At 42.9% G+C, this 18,619-nt stretch overlaps 1 pseudogene; it reads left to right on the top strand.

Moving 5' to 3' along the window:
* Positions 1–17,124: 17,124 nt before the first annotated feature.
* LOC140195705 (RNA-binding protein 25 pseudogene) lies at positions 17,125–17,918 on the top strand (annotated as a pseudogene).
* The last annotated feature ends 701 nt before the right edge of the window (positions 17,919–18,619 follow it).

The raw sequence follows: 18,619 nt of genomic DNA, 5'->3' as shown, positions 1-18,619 counted from the left end.
AGTGAATGTCTCATGATGATCCAGTTGGCAACTCTCCTGAGCGGTTATGCACCAAGTCTGGACTCATATGAGAATGTAAAAAAGGTCTTCAATGCTTGACTAAATGTGACACTGTCAAGCATCCCCAAGCAGGATAAGATAGTGATCGGGCATTCTTGGAAGAGGAGAATTCTGTGTCATGCCGTAACTTGCACGTTGTGAGGCGAGGAAAGAATTTAGCGAGTGTGAAAATGTGGAGCAACACACAAACTACTGGAGGAACACAGCTAGTCAGGCAGCAGCTTTGAAGGGAAATGGACAGTTGATGTCTAGGGTTGAGGCCCTCTTCAGGGTCTTTCAGAAGGAAAGAGAGCAGAAGGTAGAATAGAAGGGTGGAGAAAGGGGGAGGAGCAAGAGCTGGTGGACGATCAGTGAATCCAAATAAGGAGAAACGCAGGTAGAAAGGGGTGGGATATTGGGCACTCTTCTAATGAATGTAGCAATAAGCACGGGTTTCATGTAAAAATCATGTAAAGTTTGGTAAGTATCACAGTTTGTAAACGCTTTTTGTAGCTAGCTACATGCCTTTCAGTTCTTGTTTGGGGGATTTTCATCCATTCTTCCTCGCAAAAGGCTTCTAGTCCCATGAGATTCTTGGGCCGTCTTGCATGTACTGTTCTTTTGAGATCTATCCACAGATTCTTGATGATGTTTAGGTCAGGGGACTGTGAGGGCCATGCCAAAACCTTCAGCTTGCGCCTCTTGAGGTAGTCCATTGTGGATTCTGAGATGTGTTTAGGATCATTATCCTGTTGTAGAAGCCATCCTGTTTCATCTTCAGCTTTTTTTTACAGACAGTGTGATGTTTGCTTCCAGAATTTGCTGGTATTTAATTGAATTCATTCTTCCCTCTACCAGTGAAATGTTCCCCGTGCCACTGGCTGCAACACAAGCCCAAAGCATGATTGATCCACCCCTATGCTTAACAGTTGGAGAGGTGTTCTTTTCATGAAATTCTGCACCCTTTTTTCTCCAAACATACCTTTACTCATTGTGGCCAAAAAGTTCTATTCAAAAGTTTCAAAGGAACATCTAAACAAGCCTGATGCATTTTGGAAACAAGTCCTGTGGACTGATGAAGTTAAAATAGAACTTTTTGGCCGCAATGAGCAAAGGTATGTTTGGAGAAACTTACTGACTAAACATCATCGAGAATCTGTGGATAGACCTCAAAAGAGCAATGCATGCAAGACATCCCAAAAATCTCACAGAACTAGAAGCCTTTTGCAAGGAGGAATGTGTGAAAATCCCCCAAACAAGAATTGAAAGACTCTTAGCTGGCTACAAAAAGTGTTTACAAGCTGTGATACTTGCCAAAGGGGATGTTACTAAGTACTGACCATGCAGGGTGCCCAAACTTTTGCTTCGGGCCCTTTTCCTTTTTTGTTATTTTGAAATTGTAAAATATGGAAATAAGAAAGTTTTCTTGCTTAAAATATCAAAGAACTGTGTCACCTTTAACTTTATGCCTTTTGGAAATCAGTTCATCTTTTAGCTATTCACAGTAACAGAAATTTTGACCAGGGGTGCCCAAACTTTTGTGTGCCACTGTGTGTGTGTATATATTATATATGTGTGTGTGTGTGCGTATGTATGTATATATATATATATATACACTCACACAATATGGAGATTGTAGTAAATGTTAATGTGGAGCATTCCTAGAACTTTTAAGGAATTAGCCAATTTAATCTTAGATTTATTAACATAAGAAACGCAAAAGTAACACTGTAGGTTTGTAATGACAGAGATTTTGAATACTGCTAATACTTACAATGTTGTACAAACATCTTATTTTTTAATTTGTAAATTGGTGTAAAATTTTAATTGCCTTGTATAAGGAGACACATGGCTAAGTAAATGAACACAGTGTGTATCTAACATGTAAACTAAGCACGTGCTGGTACTAACAGCATGAAGGATCTTTGGTATTGTGATTACATGAGGTGATGTTGCAGAACCAAAACAAGATTTAAATCTCCCTTTGCTGATGTCTGTTCTTTTTCTGTAAAAGGTTAATGCATCCTGTTACTTTGGAAGATTGTGAACAAAGGTGAGCTAGATCAAACCTGTTGGATCCTTACATCAGTGGGAACAAGAGGAAGTGAACAATTATTCATGAAGTTGGATGTTTGAATGAAGAATGGATTAATATTGGTTGTGAATGATTTGTGTGATGGAGTTAAACGTAAACCCAAGCAATCTCATGGAGAGCTTACAAATTCCAGGGAGACAGCACGAGTGGTCAAGAGTGACTCAAGCTCAAGTTTATTGTCATTCAACTATACACATGTATACAGCTAAATGAAACATCGTTCCTCTGGGGCCATGATGAGAAACACACTACGTATAGTCTCACACAGCATATATAGTTACAATCTAGCACATACAATTACAAAATAATAAATTAGCACAAGTCCTTGAGTGGCATGGCTTGAAGATTAATACATTAACATAAAGTATAAACACAAAATAAGTCAACGAAGGGTTCCAGCCTGAAACGTTGAGTCATCGTTTCTGACTGATGCTGCCTGACCTGCTGAGTTCATCCAGCGTACTGAAAGTGTTGCTTTGACATAAAGTATGATGTGCATATTTATGTAAGACAGTATAATTTTACTGGTGCTCTCATAATAAAATAAGCAATCATATAAATGTGTGGAAGAGCAGCAATAAAAGATGGAAAGTGATCAGTGCAGGATGAGAGTATGCCTATGAGTTTGGGAGTGGAGACTGGGGTGGTGGGGCAGCAGGGCATATATGTGTGCTGGATGGAGCAGAGTGTTAAGAAGTCTGACAGCATTCTGGGTAAAGAACTGCTGAACTACTATTGGTTGCTGAGATGGGTGGAGTTAAAGGGTCATGGCATGTTTTCATTGGCTGGGACACTTCTGACCACTAAAACCAATGAAATTGTGGACTCAGTGGAAAACATACTGGGACATTGGTTGAGAGATCCTTGTCTGTAGTTTGAAGGATAGAGCAAAGCACAGGAAAGGAAATTTTGCATAGTGTCATGGATCATTCAAAGGCAGTAAAGGAAGAACGAAGTGAAGACATCATTCCCTGTGTCTGAAGGGTTCCAGAAACTAAGGGCCGTGAACTGTTTACCAAACATTTCCCATTTTTAAACACGGTTTTAAATTCAATAAACTTTCAATTTCTTATGTGAACTACTTGCCACCGTACATCATGTCTAGTGCAAATCAATGGTAGGCAGCCCAGTAAGGAAAAGATGAAGCAGCCAATACTGCATTATACTGGGGGTGGCTACTTGATCAAAATCAACACTCAGGCATGGATAACAGAAGAGTGTGAGACAGGATCTTGCTCGCTAATAATTCTGACATTCAAGGACTGTAAAAAAAAATGTGGGATGTCAGATTGAAGTATTGTGGCTGCAAATAAAGATGTATTAAGCAAGACTTAGACAACAAAAGTACAGATATTATTGGTAGAGTACCACACGAAAGGAGTCTTGCCCTCTTCAAAGCGGTAGTAAATTTTATTCAGGGAAGGATAGATCAGAAAAAGAATGGGCTTTCAAATTGATAGCCCGTGCGGTGTTTATAGTGTACTGAAACACAACAGGAAGAAACTGAAACACGAGAAAATCTGCAGATGCTGAAAATTCAAGTAACACACACAAAATGTTGGTGGAACGCAGCAGGCCAGGCAACATCTATAGGAAGAAGTACAGTCGACATTTTGAGCCGAGACCCTTCCTCAGGACTAACTGAAAGAAGAGATAGTAAGAGATTTGAAAGTGGGACGGGGAGGTGGAGATCCAAAATGATAGGACAAGACAGGAGGGGGAGGAATGGAGCTAAGAACTGGAAAGTTGATTGGCAAAAGGGATACGGAGTTAGAGGAGGGGGAGGATCATGGGACAGGAGGCCTAGGGAGAAAGAAAGGGGGAAGGGAGCCCAGAGGAAGACGGAGAGCAGGCAAGGAGTGATTGTGAGAGGGACAGAGAGAGAAGGAAAAAAAAAGGGGTGGAAATAAAAATAAATAAGGGATGGGTAAGAAAGGGAGGAGGAGCATTAACGGAAGTTAGAGAAATCGATGTTCATGCCATCAGATTGGAGGCTACCCAGACAAAATATAAGATATTGTTCCTCCAACCTGAGTGTGGCTTCATCTTGACAGTAGAGGAGGCCATGGATTGACAGATCAGAATGGGAATGGGACGTGGAATTAAAATGTGTGGCCACTGGGAGATCCTGCTTTCTCTGGCGGACAGAATGTAGGTGTTCAACGAAACGGTCTCCCAGCCTGCGTCGGGTCTCACCAATATATAGAAGGCCACACCGGGAGTACTGGACGCAGTATATCACACCAGCCAACTCACAGGTGAAGTATCGCCTCACCTGAAAGGACTGTCTGGGGCCCTGAATGATGGTGAGGGAGGAAGTCTAAGGGCATGTGTAGCACTTGTTCCACTTACAAGGATGAGCGTCGGGAGGGAGATCAGTGGGGAGGGATGGGGGGAACGAATGGACAAGGGAGTTGCGTAGGGAGCGAACCCTGCAGTAAGCAGAAGGGGGGGAGGGAAAGATGTGCTTGATGGTGGGATCCCGTTGGAGGTGGTGGAAGTTACGGAGAATTGTATGTTGGACCCGGAGGCTGGTGGGGTGGTAGGTGAGGACAAGGGGAACCCTATCCCTAATGGGGTGGCGGGAGGATGGGGTGAGAGCAGATGTATCTGAAATGGGAGAGATGCATTTGAGAGCAGAGTTGATGGTGGAGGAAGGGAAGCTTCCTCCACAATCAAGGACTCTCCCACCCCCACCAATGACCCCTTCTCCCATCTTCAACCCTCCTCCTCTTCATGGACACCCTGCTCTGGATCTCTTTATTGCTAACTGCCGATGAAACATCAACCATCTTGACTTCACCACACTTTGTGCCAATTCCAACCTCACTCCTTCCGAATGCTCTGCTCTCCACTCCCTCCGCACCTATCCTAACCTTGCTATAAAACCCACCGATAAGGGGGATGCTGTTATTGTCTGTCATACTGACCTCTACCTTGCCGAGGCACAGTGAAATTTGCTGATACCTCCTCTTATTTACCCCTCGATTATGACCCCACTAAGGAGCACCAGGCTATTGTTTCCCACACCATCCACTGCCACCAACCTCATAGTTTCCACACCCCGCACTTCCCATTTCTACCTCCTACCCAAGATCCACAAACCTGCCTGTCCAGGTAGACCCATTGTCTCAGCTTGCTCCTGCCCCACTGAACTCGTTTCTGCATACCTCGACGCTGTTTTATCTCCCCTTGTTCAATCCCTTCCCATCTATGTTCACGACACTTCTCACACTCTGAATTTTTTCAATGATTTTAAATTCCCTGGCCCCCACTGCCTTATTTTCACCATGGATGTCCAGTCCCTATATACCTCCATCCCCCACCAGGAAGGTCTCAAAGCTCTCCACTTCTTTTTGGATTCCAGACCTGACCAGTTCCCCTCTACCACCACTTTCCTCCATCTAGCAGAATTGGTCCTTACTCTTAATAATTTCTCCTTTGGCTCCTTCCACTTCCTCCAAACTAAAGGTGTAGCCATGGACACCCATATGGGTCCCAGCTATGCCTGCCTTTTTGTTGGCTTTGTGGAACAGTCCATTTTCCAAGCCTATACTGGTATCCGTCCCCCACTTTTGCTTCGCTATATCGACGACTGCATTGGCGCTGCTTCCTGCACGCGTGCTGAGCTCGTTGACTTCATTAACTTTGCCTCCAACTTTCACCTTGCCCTCAAGATTACCTGGTCCATTTCTGACACTTCCCTCCCCTTTCTAGATCTTTCTGTCTCTATCTCTGGAGACGGCTTATCTACTGATGTCTACTATAAGCCTACGGACTCTCACAGCTACTTGGACTATTCCTCCTCCCACCCTGTCTCTTGCAAAAATGCCATCCCCTTCTCACAATTCCTCCATCTCCGCTGCATCTGCTCTCAGGATGAGACTTTTTATTCCAGGACAAAGGAGATTTCTTCCCTTTTAAAAGAAAGGGGCTTCCCTTCCTCCACCATCAACTCTGCTCTCAAACGCATCTCTCCCATTTCACGCACATCTGCTCTCACCCCATCCTCCTGCCACCCCACTAGGGATAGGGTTCCCCTTGTCCTCACCTACCACCCCACCAGCCTCCGGGTCCAACATATAATTCTCCATAACTTCCACCACCTCCAATGGGATCCCACCACCAAGCACATCTTTCCCTTCCCCCTTTCTGCTTTCCACAGGGATGTCCCCCCTCCATCCCTTCCCACTGATCTCCCTCCCGGCGCTTATCCTTGTAAGCAGAAAAAGTGCTACACATGCCCTTACACTTCGTCCCTCACCGCCATTCAGGGCCCCAGACAGTCCTTCCAGGTGAGGCGACACTTCACCTGTGAGTTGGCTGGTGGGATATACTGCATCCTTTTTTCCAATCAACTTGCCAGCTCTTAGCTTCATCCCTCCCCCTCCTGTCTTCTCCTATCATTTCAGATCTCCCTTTCCCCCTCTTTCAAATCTCTTACTATCTCTTCTTTCAGTTAGTCCTGACAAAGTGTCTTGGCCCGAAACATCAGCTGTACTTCTTCCTATATATGCTGCCTGGCCTGCTGCCTTCCACTAGCATTTTGTGTGTGTGGGAAGAAAATGAAGATCTTAAAGAGCAGCTCTGCTCTCAAGAACAGTAGACAGAAGGATCGGTAGAAATCTTGCAGCAACAGAGGTGTAATCACTTTGCAATCAACTGCCACTTTTCAAAAATGGCAAGATATTGGAAGTATGTTAGGAAAGAGCCTTGGTCCTTTAATCAGAGGTAGAGGTCGTGAGAGAAGTAGTTAGGGAAACTATCAATCAACCCTTCTGTGAGAGGGACTATTCTCAGTGTGGCTGATAGAGGTTAGACAAACAGCAGGTTGTAATAGCAGCAATAAAAATACATTGTAGTGTAGTGGAGACGTATGCAGCTATAATGGTTTTGTGGACGGCTAAGCTTCTTCAAAGTTCCTTTGAAAGTTCACTCGGTACTGGTAAATGTAATAATTAGTCACAGAGCTTTTGAAAATCCTGCTGAGATTATAATGTCTCCTGTAAATATCTGAACCTCCTAAGAGACCATGCTCAAGACCAAACAAAGTTTCTGACTCCGATAACATGCAGAAGACAAGGAAGACAAGTCTCCACCAATGGGATCAGAGAGATGGTGCAGCTCTGCACTTTTTAAATGATTCATGTTCAGGTTCAAGTTTAACACATGAGTACAACCAAACAAAACAGTGTTCCTCCAGGGCCAAGGTGCAAAACATAGAACCAATAGTCACGCACAGCACACAGCACATATAGCATATATAATTATGACAGCAGAAAACATGAAGTCACAAAAGAATAAATAATATATCCCAATGCCCTGATTGCCATGGCCTGTGGATTGATGATGCATAGGATGTTGTCCTGAAGCCACATTTCTGCAAGAACGACTGCAGCAGCTCCTCATATTTGTCGGTGCTGCTGCAGGTGAAAGCAAACCAGTATGTCTCCCACTGAACAAACACAGGAGGGCAGCTCCGATGGGAGGGGCCAGTCTCCAACCCCATGTGGAATCCAACGACACATAGCCAGCTTCAGCATCCCCTAACTCAGTGGTTCAAGCTCCACCCCCAGGGCAAAAATGAGGCCTGGTCTGTGCCGCAACAAGGCTATGCAGCTCCCTAACTGTCGAATGGAGGCGATTCATTGCAGCAGAGCCAAGGCAGGCCGAGGAAGAACCTGAGGTTTGATGAATTTAAGCTCCAGGCTGAATTGGAAAGTTCAGGTACAGGCCGAATTATGGAGGTGGGAGCCGGGCCCAAGAACGTATCAAAGCAGCAAAGCCCAGGTCCAAGAGTGAGAAACAACTGGATGTTTGGTCGATTTAAGTGCCAGGCAGATTAAAAAGGTCAGGATGTTGGGGCCAGAGGGCCAGTTCAGCTTACTGGTCCAGGGCGTTTACCCATCTCTGCATAGAACTGAGGCTCTAATGAGTCCTTAAGTCTGCTGCAGTGATGACTGACTTTGTCGCAGTGGGACTCAGCTTCATGAACTTCAGTTCTGAACGTTATTTGCTTACTTTCATTGTTTGCATAATTTGTATTTCTCTCTGCACATCGGGTGTTTGATGCTCTTTTTATTAATGGGTTCAACTGGGTTTCTTTGTTTTGTAGCTGCCTATAAAGAGACAAATCTCAAGGTTGTATATCGTATACATACTTTGATAATAATCTACTTTGAACTTTGAATCGGTTCTTGCAATAAGAACAAAAACATCCAAGACAATCACATTGTCCATTGGATAGTGCTCCGCGCACCACTTCTGATGATTTCTTCCCTGGGTTGCTGACGTAGGCTGCAACATGGTTCACAACAGGTACAGCTCCTTCACTATTGAGCAATTCATTAATGGGGCAGAGCTGCGGTATTTTCAGAGCACAGTGCCTCTATAGGCGAAGGCTGACACATATTCCACATATAAATGGAAGCAAGAAAGATTTGGAATGAGGAGGTTTCTGGAAGAGTGTGCTTTAATTAAGGTGAGACTCCACAGACTGTTTAGCAAACAGTCTTAGAAAATCCTTGGGTTTTTTCTTGCTGTTATCCTTAATTTCAGTCAATACCTCAGCACTATTGCACTAAAAGAACCTGGTTCTGAAATTACATCTAAAAGATGTGACGAGAATATACATAAAATTAAGATGTTTGCTGGCCTGGGTTAGCATCAGTGGCATCAGCAGTTGGTCTGCCACCTGTCCTCAGGGGAAGGAGAGATAAAGGAACAATGAAGCAGCATCTGGAGATGTGTAATGAAGGGACGGGAGAGAGAGCTGTCTGGAGCGGCTCCCCCTTTGAACCCTGAACTGTTTGAAGTGATGGACAGGTGATACCCCAGCAGGGGGATAAAAAGGGACAGGTTCGCTAAGGCAGGACACACGACACCCAAGGTAACGAGACCCTGGAAGCGGTGCGCCTCTCACGAGTCGGTGGGAAGTACCGGACCTTAAACGCACAGGGTGGAAAGGTACGATCAGCGGGAACCCGGTGTGTGTCCGCACTTGCTTGGGTGCCGGGTTCACTGCAGAGGATTGACCGCATCTGGAGGAGGGGTCACAGTCGGTGACCTCAGGTGACATCACAAAAGACCCGCCCGGAAGCTGCTTGTGAGCAATATCGCTGGTCTGTGAGTGGAAGCCGTGTCTGAATGATCAGTCGTTCCCGTTCTCTCTCTCCCTCCCCCCCACGTTGTCCATCGCCATGGCAACGATTACTGCGAACTGAACTAAATTGGACTGAACTTTAGTGTCACTTTGAAATTTGGTCATTTACCCCTAGACAACGATAGAGCTTGATTGATGCTGTTATCTTAATTCTGTGCACATGTGTGTTTATCATTGCTGAACTGTTGCATTTATTATCCTTTCGATTACTGTGTTGCTTGTTTCTTTAATAAAACTTTCTTAGTTCTAGTAATCCAGACTCCAACTGAGTGATCCATCTCTGCTGGTTTGGCAACCCAGTTACGGGGTACGTAACAAAGATTGTTAGGAACAAAAGTATTTCAGTATTTAATGTTTCTAAACACTTTCTTAAAAACAAAATCTGAAATGCATATCTGCTATACACTCAGGTACAGTACCTCCTGTACTTAATGAATTGGTCACCGAGAGTATGTTTATAGTCCTCTGTCGCTGAAGCCCATCCAGTTTTAGTATGTTGTCCATTAAGACATGCTGTTCTGCACACCACTGTTGGAACGCACATTGAGTTACCGTTGCCTTCCTGTCAGCTTGAATCAATCAAGCTATTCTCCTCTAACCTCTCTTATTAAAAAGACATTTGCACCCACAAAACTGTCATTCACTGGCTTTTTTTTTGGTGTCTCGCACCATTCTCTGTAAACTCAAGAGACTGTTGTGCATGAAAATCCCAGGAGTCTGCTGTTTCTGAGATATTCAAACTACCCATCTGGCACCAACAATCACTCCACAGTTAAAGTCAGTTAAGTCACATTTATTCTCCATTCTGATGTTTGGTCTGAACAACAACTGAATCCCTTGACCATGTCCACATGCTTTTATACATTGAGTTGCTACCATATGTTCAGCTGATTGTATATTTGCATTAAGGAGCAGGTGTACTTAACAAAGTAGCCACTAAGTGTATATCAAGTAGAGCTGCCTACAAAATGTTGCACTGTCCTCCAAAGGGAAAGAAAGTGAAGATATAAAAACACAACTGAAAGCAAGAAGGATTACTCTTCCCATTGTTCAATACATTATTTGCTCTTATATTTCATCACCAGGAAATACCAGCATCTCTCTAATTTTACAAGAGAATAAATGATTCCCATTCACGAGTGGCATGTTATTATAAGAGTTTTGTATAGGACTTTCAGAAAGGATATGCAGGATAAAAAGGAAAGAGCAATGTATGAATAAACATAAAATACACACTGCTAACAGAAGTAAATTTGGTAAGATCATGTACTGCATGATTTTTTGGCTGAGGATTCTGATTAAGGAATCGTACGATTACATAGAGCTGTTCTATGAATGCACTATTGCTGCAGCACCTTGACATATTAGATGTCATACTGCATGGTGCATTCTAGAATGTGTATCTGCACTGCCCTTCCTGACCTGATTAGACAATGAAAACTTTTTTCTATATTGAATCCAGATCTGTTGTGGCATGGAAGATTCCCACATCGACCACCATCAAATTGCACCCAGTGATATCACTAACCTCTGAAAGTATCTCTCTATACATTCCTCAAATCGCCTTAATGTTATGTCCACTTGTTTTAGCAATATCCACACTGGGGAAAAAAATCTAGCTGTGTACTCTAAGTAAGCCTCTTCTCATACTTTACACCTCTGTCAATTCACCTCTCATCCTCCTTCACCACAAAGAGAAAAGTGTTTCATAAGACATGCTCCCTCATGTGGGCAACATCCTGGAACGTTTCCTGTACTATCCCTGACTTGTCCTCCCATCACTCTGGTCATCCTCCTGTTCGTCCTATCTCGGAATTTTCCTTAATCATACTCTCCAAGGACAACTGCTTATCCTTCCTCATGGACTCTACACACTGCATCTACTTGTATACCAACTGCCCCATCCTCTGACCTATCAATTATCTTCCCACCTCCTGCCAAACTAGTTTAAACCCTCCTCAACAGCTTGAGCAAATGCTTGCAAGAATTTTGGCTCCCCCTGAAGTTCACATGTAACCTGACATTTTTGTGCAAATCGTACCTTCCCCAGAAGAGATCCCAAAGATCCAGAAATCTGAAACCCTGCCCCATGCATCAATTCCACAGCCACACATTTATCTGCTAATCAGACTATTCTTACCCTCACTGGCGCATGGCACAGGAAGCAACCCAGAGATCACTATCCTTGAAATCCTGCTTTTCTACCTAGCTCCCTGTATTCTCTCTTCTGGATCTTATCCTTCTGGCCTTTACTTCCTATGTCATTGGCACCAATATGTACGACAACTTCTGGCTTCTCACCCTTTCCCTTTAGAATGCTGTTCCTGACCATATCACCAAGGAGGAAACATACCACCTGGCTGTCTCTCTCATGTCCAAAGAATCTCTGTTCTGCCTCCTAACCATTGAATCTCCTATCACCACTGCACTCCTCTTTGTCCCCCTTTCCCTTCTGAACCACAGAGCCAGACTCAGTGTCAGAGGCTTGAATGACATGGCTTTTCCATGGTAGGTTGCTCCCCATCAACAGTATTCAAAGCGGTATACTTGTTATTGAAGGGTACTCTGCATTGTATGCCTATATCCTTTCCCTCTCCTGACCATCACCCAGCTAGATAGATAGATAGAGAGATAGATACTTTATTGATCCCAAAGGAATTTACAGTGTCATAGTAGCTTACAAGTGTGCAGGAATACAAATATTAAAAGAGAAGTAAAAAAGAATAAAAAATTAAGTCACCTCAACCAGTCTAACAGGATGGAGGCATCACTTCTCCTGCTCTAGGCTGAATGATTATAAATCCTAATGGCCAAGGGTAAGAATGACCTCATATAATGCTCTTTGGAACAGCACAGTTGTCTTAGTATATTACTAAAAGTATTCCTCTGTTCAGCCAAGGTGGTATGCAGAGGGTGAGAAACGTTGTCCAGAATAGCCAGGATTTTCCATCGAGTCCTTTGTTCTACCACAGCCTCCAGTGTGTCCAGTTGACTCCGATAACAGAGCCAGCCTTTCTAATCAGTTTATTGAGCCTTTTGGCATCACCCGTGTGAAAGCCATTGCCCCAGTGCACCACCGCATAGAAGATTATACCGGCAACAACAGACTGGGAGAACATGTGAAGGAGAGGATTGCATACTCCAAAGGACCTCAGTCTCCTCAGGAAATAGAGGCAACTCTGGCCCTTCTTGTACACAGCCCGTGTTGGTGCTCCACTCAAGTCTGTCATTCTGGTACTTGTAGGTCCACTCCGTATCCATGTCCTCACCATCAATAGTAACAGGAAGCAGTGCAGGCTTAGACTTCCCAAAGTCCATCACTATCTCCTTTGTCTTATTGATGTTGAGCTGCAGATGATTCAGCTTGCACCACTTGACAAAGTCCTCCACTAGGGCCTTGTATTCATCCTCCCATCTTCCCTTTATACATCCAACTATTGCTGAGTCATCAGAGGATTTCTGCAGATGACATGACTCAGAGCTGTATCTAAAGTCCAAGGTATACAGTATCCTGTGGGGCCCCAGTGCTGCCTATAGCCATGGCTGACACACAGCTCTGAAGCCCCCCATACTGTGGTCTGCCAGTCAGGTAGTCCATTATCCAGGATACAAAGGAAGTGCCAAACTGCATTGAATGGAACATTTTGCCCAGCAATGAAGTCTGTATGGTATTGAAGGCACTTGAGAAATCAAAAAAACATGATCCTACTACCTACTACCTGCAACTTTGGGATGACTACCTTGCTGTAGATCTTATCTACCTCTTCCTCACTCTGTAGTTATCTGGAAGACTGGATGTTTCCCAAAATCCCCACATGTAACATGACAAAGACATTATTGATGCTGGACTCATTCTCACTGCACTAGCTATGCATTAATAGATAATTAATGAAAGAAACTTACCAGAAACTTACCTTAGCCTTTGCCACTTTGAGCCAAAGCCTCAAACCCTTCACTCTAATACTGGTCCACCCACTCACTCTACATTAACCTAGCTTCTTTTTATTGCTGTTTGCTATCTGCTTAATAAATTGTGATAAATATAGCTGCTGAAAAGTTATTTTGCTGTGTATTTAATATTTCAATAATGTTTAAGTAATCTTGTATATATACTTTTTGATTAAGCATTCTTGTTCATTTAAATAACAGGTTATATGTAAAAATACATTACTTGCATAAATCTTCACACTACCACGTGAGATATATATACCTTGCAGAAAGTAAATTCAAAGTTACACCCACATTTCAGATTCCCGTATCTTCTTTTCAATTAATGTAATGTTTTGCAGTTACAAAATATAACACTGGTGATGAAGTGTTTTTAAAATGAACCTGAGATGGCTAGCAACCTGTTAAAGTGCAGCAAAATTTTCAAAATTAAAAAGAAACTGAGAGATGGATGTTACAAAAAGCACGTCTTCCTTGGAAGGGAAGACATAATCAAGATTTTTTAAAAAGCATTAAACTGGGTTTATAAAGAGTGAGTACTGGGTGATAGAAATCATTTGAAAAAAAGAGGTCAGAAATGACTGGCTACATTGGAAAGATAGACAATTTTTGTTTACACATTGGGTAATTGGCTCATGTTTTCCTGGATATTGTAACAGTGGTTTAAAGAAAATGAAATATTCAACCAAAAGCAAGTGCCAATTTTGCTGCAACACACAAAATTTTCTAAGTGCATTGGATTTAAAGGCATACAGTTTGGTTTGAAGTTTCACTACTACAACCAGACCAGCAGAAATGAGCTTTCCTGATATTGTAAAAGTGATGCTGGACACTTAGAACCAAAGCCATTGTTGAACGCATTAGGTTTCATAAGTGGGAATCAAAGGGAAAGGAAGTCCACTTCAGAGTAAGTGGGTGAATTGAAGACATTGTCTGAGTATTGTCTGTTAAGTAATGATCTTAATGATACACTGAGAGGTCATTTATTTGTACAATCTCAAAAGAAAACATTCAAAGATGGCTCCTAACTGAAGTACAGCTTACATTGAAAAGAGCAGTGGAAATCACTGTTTCAATGGAAACCACAGACAGACACTTAAATTGAGTTGCAGTCAGAAATGAAAGTGAGCCCAAACAAAATTGTTACATTTAAACAGATGCCAGCCTGGTCAAACAAATTGTGTTGCCATTGTGGTAAGGGCCTACATGCACCAAATGCAGATTTAACAGAATCAGGTTTATTATCACCGGCATGTGACACGAAATTTGTTAACTTAGCAGCAGCAGTTCAATGCAACACATAATATAGAAGAGGAAAAGAATAAATAAATAAAATAAACATAATAACAATACCAAATATATAAGTAAATCAATTACAGTATGCGTATATTGAATAGATTAAAAAATGTGCAAAACAAAGAAATATTGTATATTTAAAAAGTGAGGTAGTGTCCAAGGGTTAAATGCCCATTTGGAAATCATATGGCAGAGGGGAAGAAGCTGTTCCTAAATCGCTGAGTGTGTGCCTTCAGGCTTCTGTACCTCCTATCTGATGGTAACAATGAGAAAAGAGCATGCCCTCGGTGCTGGAGGTCCTTAATAATGAACACTGTTTTTCTGAGACACCACCCTGAAGATGTACTGGGTGCTTTGTAGGCTCGTACCCAAGATGGAGGTGACTGGATTTACAACCCTCTGCAGATTCTTTCAGTCCTGTTCAGTAGCGTCCCCGCACACCCGCCCCCCCCCCCCCGGCACCAAACAGTGATGCAGCCTGTCAGAATGCTCTCCATGGTACATCTATAGAAGTTTCTAAGTGTATTTATTGATATGCCAAACCTCTTCAAACTCCTAATGAAGTATAGCTGCTGTCTTGCCTTCTTTATGACTACATCAATGTGTTGGGACCAGGTTATATCCTCAGAGATCTTGACACCTAGAAACTTGAAGCTGCTCACTCTCTCCACTTCTGATCCTCCTACGAGGATTGATATGTGTTCTTTCATCTTACCCTTCCTGAAGCCCACAATCAGCTCTTCCGTCTTACTGACGTTGAGTGCCAGGTTGTTGCTGTGGCATCACTCTGCTAGTTGGCATCTCTCAGTCCTGTACACCCTCTCGTTACCACCTGAGATTCTGTCAACAATATTTGTATCATCAGAAAATTTATAGATGGTATTTGAGCTATGCCTAGCCACATAGTCATGTGTATATAGAGTATATATTGTGGGCTAAGCACACACCCCTGAAGTGTGCCAGTGTTGAATGTCAGCAAGGAAGATATGTTATCACCAATGCGCACAGATTGTGGTCTACCAGTTAGGAGGTCGAGGATCCAGTTGCAGAAGGAGGTACAGAGGCCCAGGTTCTGCAACTTCTCAATCAGGATTGTGGGAATGATGGTACTAAATGCTAATCTATAGTCAATAAACAGCATCCTGACATAGGTGTTTGTGTTGTCCAGGTGGTCTAAAGCCATGTGGAGAGCCATCAAGATTGTGTCTGCCATTGACCTATTGTTGGCAATAGACAAATTGCAATGGGTCCAGGTCCTTGCTGAGGCAGGAGTTCAGTCTAGTCATGACCAACCTCTCAAGGCATTTCATCACTGTCGATGTGAGTGCTACCGGGTGATAGTCATTAAGGCAGCTCACATTATTCTTCTTAGGTACTGGTATAATTGTTGCTGTTTTGAAGCAAGTGGGAAATTCCACCCGTAAGACTGAGAGGTTGAAGATGTCCTTGAAGATTCCCACTAGTTTTTTTTGGCATGAGTTTTCAGAGCCTTACCAGGTACTCCATAGGGACCTTACACCTTGCAAAGGTTCACTCTCTTTAAAGCCAGCCTGATAGAGATCACAGGGTCATCAGGTGCAGCAGGGATCTTCAAAGCTGTAGTTGTGTTCTCCCTTTCAAATCAGGCATAGGAGGTGTTGAGTTCATCTGGTAGTGAGCATCACTGCCTTTCATGCTATTGGGTTTCACTTTGTAGGATGTAATGTCAGGTAAACCCTGCCAGAGTTGCCATGCATCCAATGTTGCTTCCTACCTCGTTCGAAATTGTCTCTTCACCCTTGAAATAGCCCTTCACAAATCATACCTGGTTTTCTGATACAGGCCTAGATCACCAGACTTGAATGGCACAGATATAGCCTTCAGCAGATGATGTAATTCCTCGTACATCCACGACTTCTGATTTGGGAATGTACAGTAAGTGTTTGTAGGCACACAATCATCCACACAGGCTTTAATGAAGTCAGTAACAAAAGCAGCATACTCATCCAGGTTCAATGATGAATCTTTGAATATAGTCCAGTCCACTGATTCCAAGCAGTCCTGTAGGCACTCCTGTGCTTCCCTTGTCCATACCTTCTTGGTCCTCACTACTGGTGCTGCAGTCTTGTCTCTGCCTATACTCAGGGAGTAACAATGCAGCCAGGTGATCAGACTTCCTGAAGTGAGGGCACGGAATAGCACAGTAGGCATTCAGTGAAATCTGCAAAAAATGCAACAAAGTAGGACATGTACAGAGAGCGTGTTGGGCACACAAAAATAAATGGACCTGCACAGGGAAGAAAAAAACACTAAGTCAAGTTGCAGGTTCAAAAAGAGTTGTTGATGAAAAATCTGATAATGATGAGACTGACACAGGATTGTGTAGCCTTGAGATTAACAGTGTGAAATTTAACGATGGACAAGCCATATGGCTTACACCAGAAGTGAACTGCAAATTAATCAAAATGGGAATGGAATTGAACACTGGCTGTGCTGTTTCAGTATTTCCACAAAGTGAGTTTGAACGGCATTTCTAAGATACTAAACTAAACTTGCAGATAACCAGCTAAAAACTAATACTGGAGAAAAGATAACTCCTGTGGGAATGACATCCGGAACTGCCAAATATAACAACCAACAAGCCACATTGAGCATGTATGTGGTAAACACAGGAGGACCAGCATTGTGGGGAAGTGATTGGCTAAGACAACTACAATTTGACTGGAGATCCACCCACCATGCTACATCCCCTGCAGTAAAGCCAACTAAAAGCAAATTAAGGAAGGTACTGAATAATGTCATCACCGTCCCCATACTATACACCATGAATCGTTACCCAACAGAGAGCAAACAGGTGTTTGTGTCAATCTCTGTGCCTCTGGTTGGAAAGCATATTGGACCCAGGAAGGGCCAGGCTGCTCAGAGGAAGCATGAAAGTGACAAAAACACTGGTCAAACTACAACTGTTTTTGTAGGCAACATATCTGAAAAAGCTTCTGATACGTTATTCAGACAATTATATGCAAAATGTGGCTTGGTTTTAAGCTGGTAGAGAGTTCAAGGAACTTCTGGAAAGTTGCAAGCATTGGGTTTCTTGTGTATAAAGAACCAGAATCTATTGAACGTGCATTAAAGTAATTGCATGAAATTCAAGTGGGAGATAAAAAGCTGCTTTTAAAAGTAGATGCAAAGACTGCCCATCTGGATGAATGCAAGGTCAAAAAGAAACGAGTCAATAGAGATACAAAAACAGAGGATTTGTCAGATGATGTTATGGATGAGGCAACCAAGAGGAGAGACCAGATCGTAAAGAGAGCACTAGAAGGATTAATAAGGGAATACTCCAGTGAACCAAATGTTCCTGCTCAAAATCAAAATGCACCAACTAGAAAAAGATAAAGAAGGGAAGAGATGGAGAGAAAGAGTGTGAATGAGAAAGAGAAAGATGTGGAAGTGAGAAGGAATGTGAAAAGGAAACAGAAAAGAATCAAAATAGATCCAGAGAGAGAAAAGGGGAAAAGGATGTGAAGAACTGTCAGAACCATTTCCTACAGTCTCAGACTGAACTCTTAAAACCACCACAAAGGATGCCGCTGAATCTGAGATTGTTTCATAGCCACAAGTCTCTCCTGCCAAGCAGAGTAATCTGCCTTGTCAGGAAAAACGTTATTCCATAAGAGTAAGAAAGCCTCCATAGTGATGAAATCTTTTGACCTGAATGGGACAATTTAAAAAAATTACAATGCTATGTCTGTATGTAGTAGTTGTATAATATAATATGCTGTGTACATTGTTGAGATGCATTCTCTATTGAGCTGGAGTTCCTGATCTCTCAACATAACAGGGCAGGACAGTGAGGACATTCACAAGAAGCCGATGTGACTTTAAAATATGCATCATCATCACACCCTCCTTATGGGGGTGGGGAAGGGTGAAGAACGGCTGCACATTCAGCATTCAACGGAATCTCACGCCCATTCCCCTGGACATCCTGTAGCATCTGCTGCCATCCCTCTGGGTACATCTATGTACGTAATGGCAAAGGACACATTTCTTGAGAAGTCCTAAAGGTAATAGATTTCCTTTGCCTCAAACTTGCA

The sequence above is a fragment of the Mobula birostris genome, chromosome 3 (assembly GCF_030028105.1).
Source record: "Mobula birostris isolate sMobBir1 chromosome 3, sMobBir1.hap1, whole genome shotgun sequence".
NCBI lineage: Eukaryota > Metazoa > Chordata > Chondrichthyes > Myliobatiformes > Myliobatidae > Mobula > Mobula birostris.
Note: the sequence above shows the minus strand (reverse complement) of the source record. Positions and strands in the feature narration are given on the sequence as shown.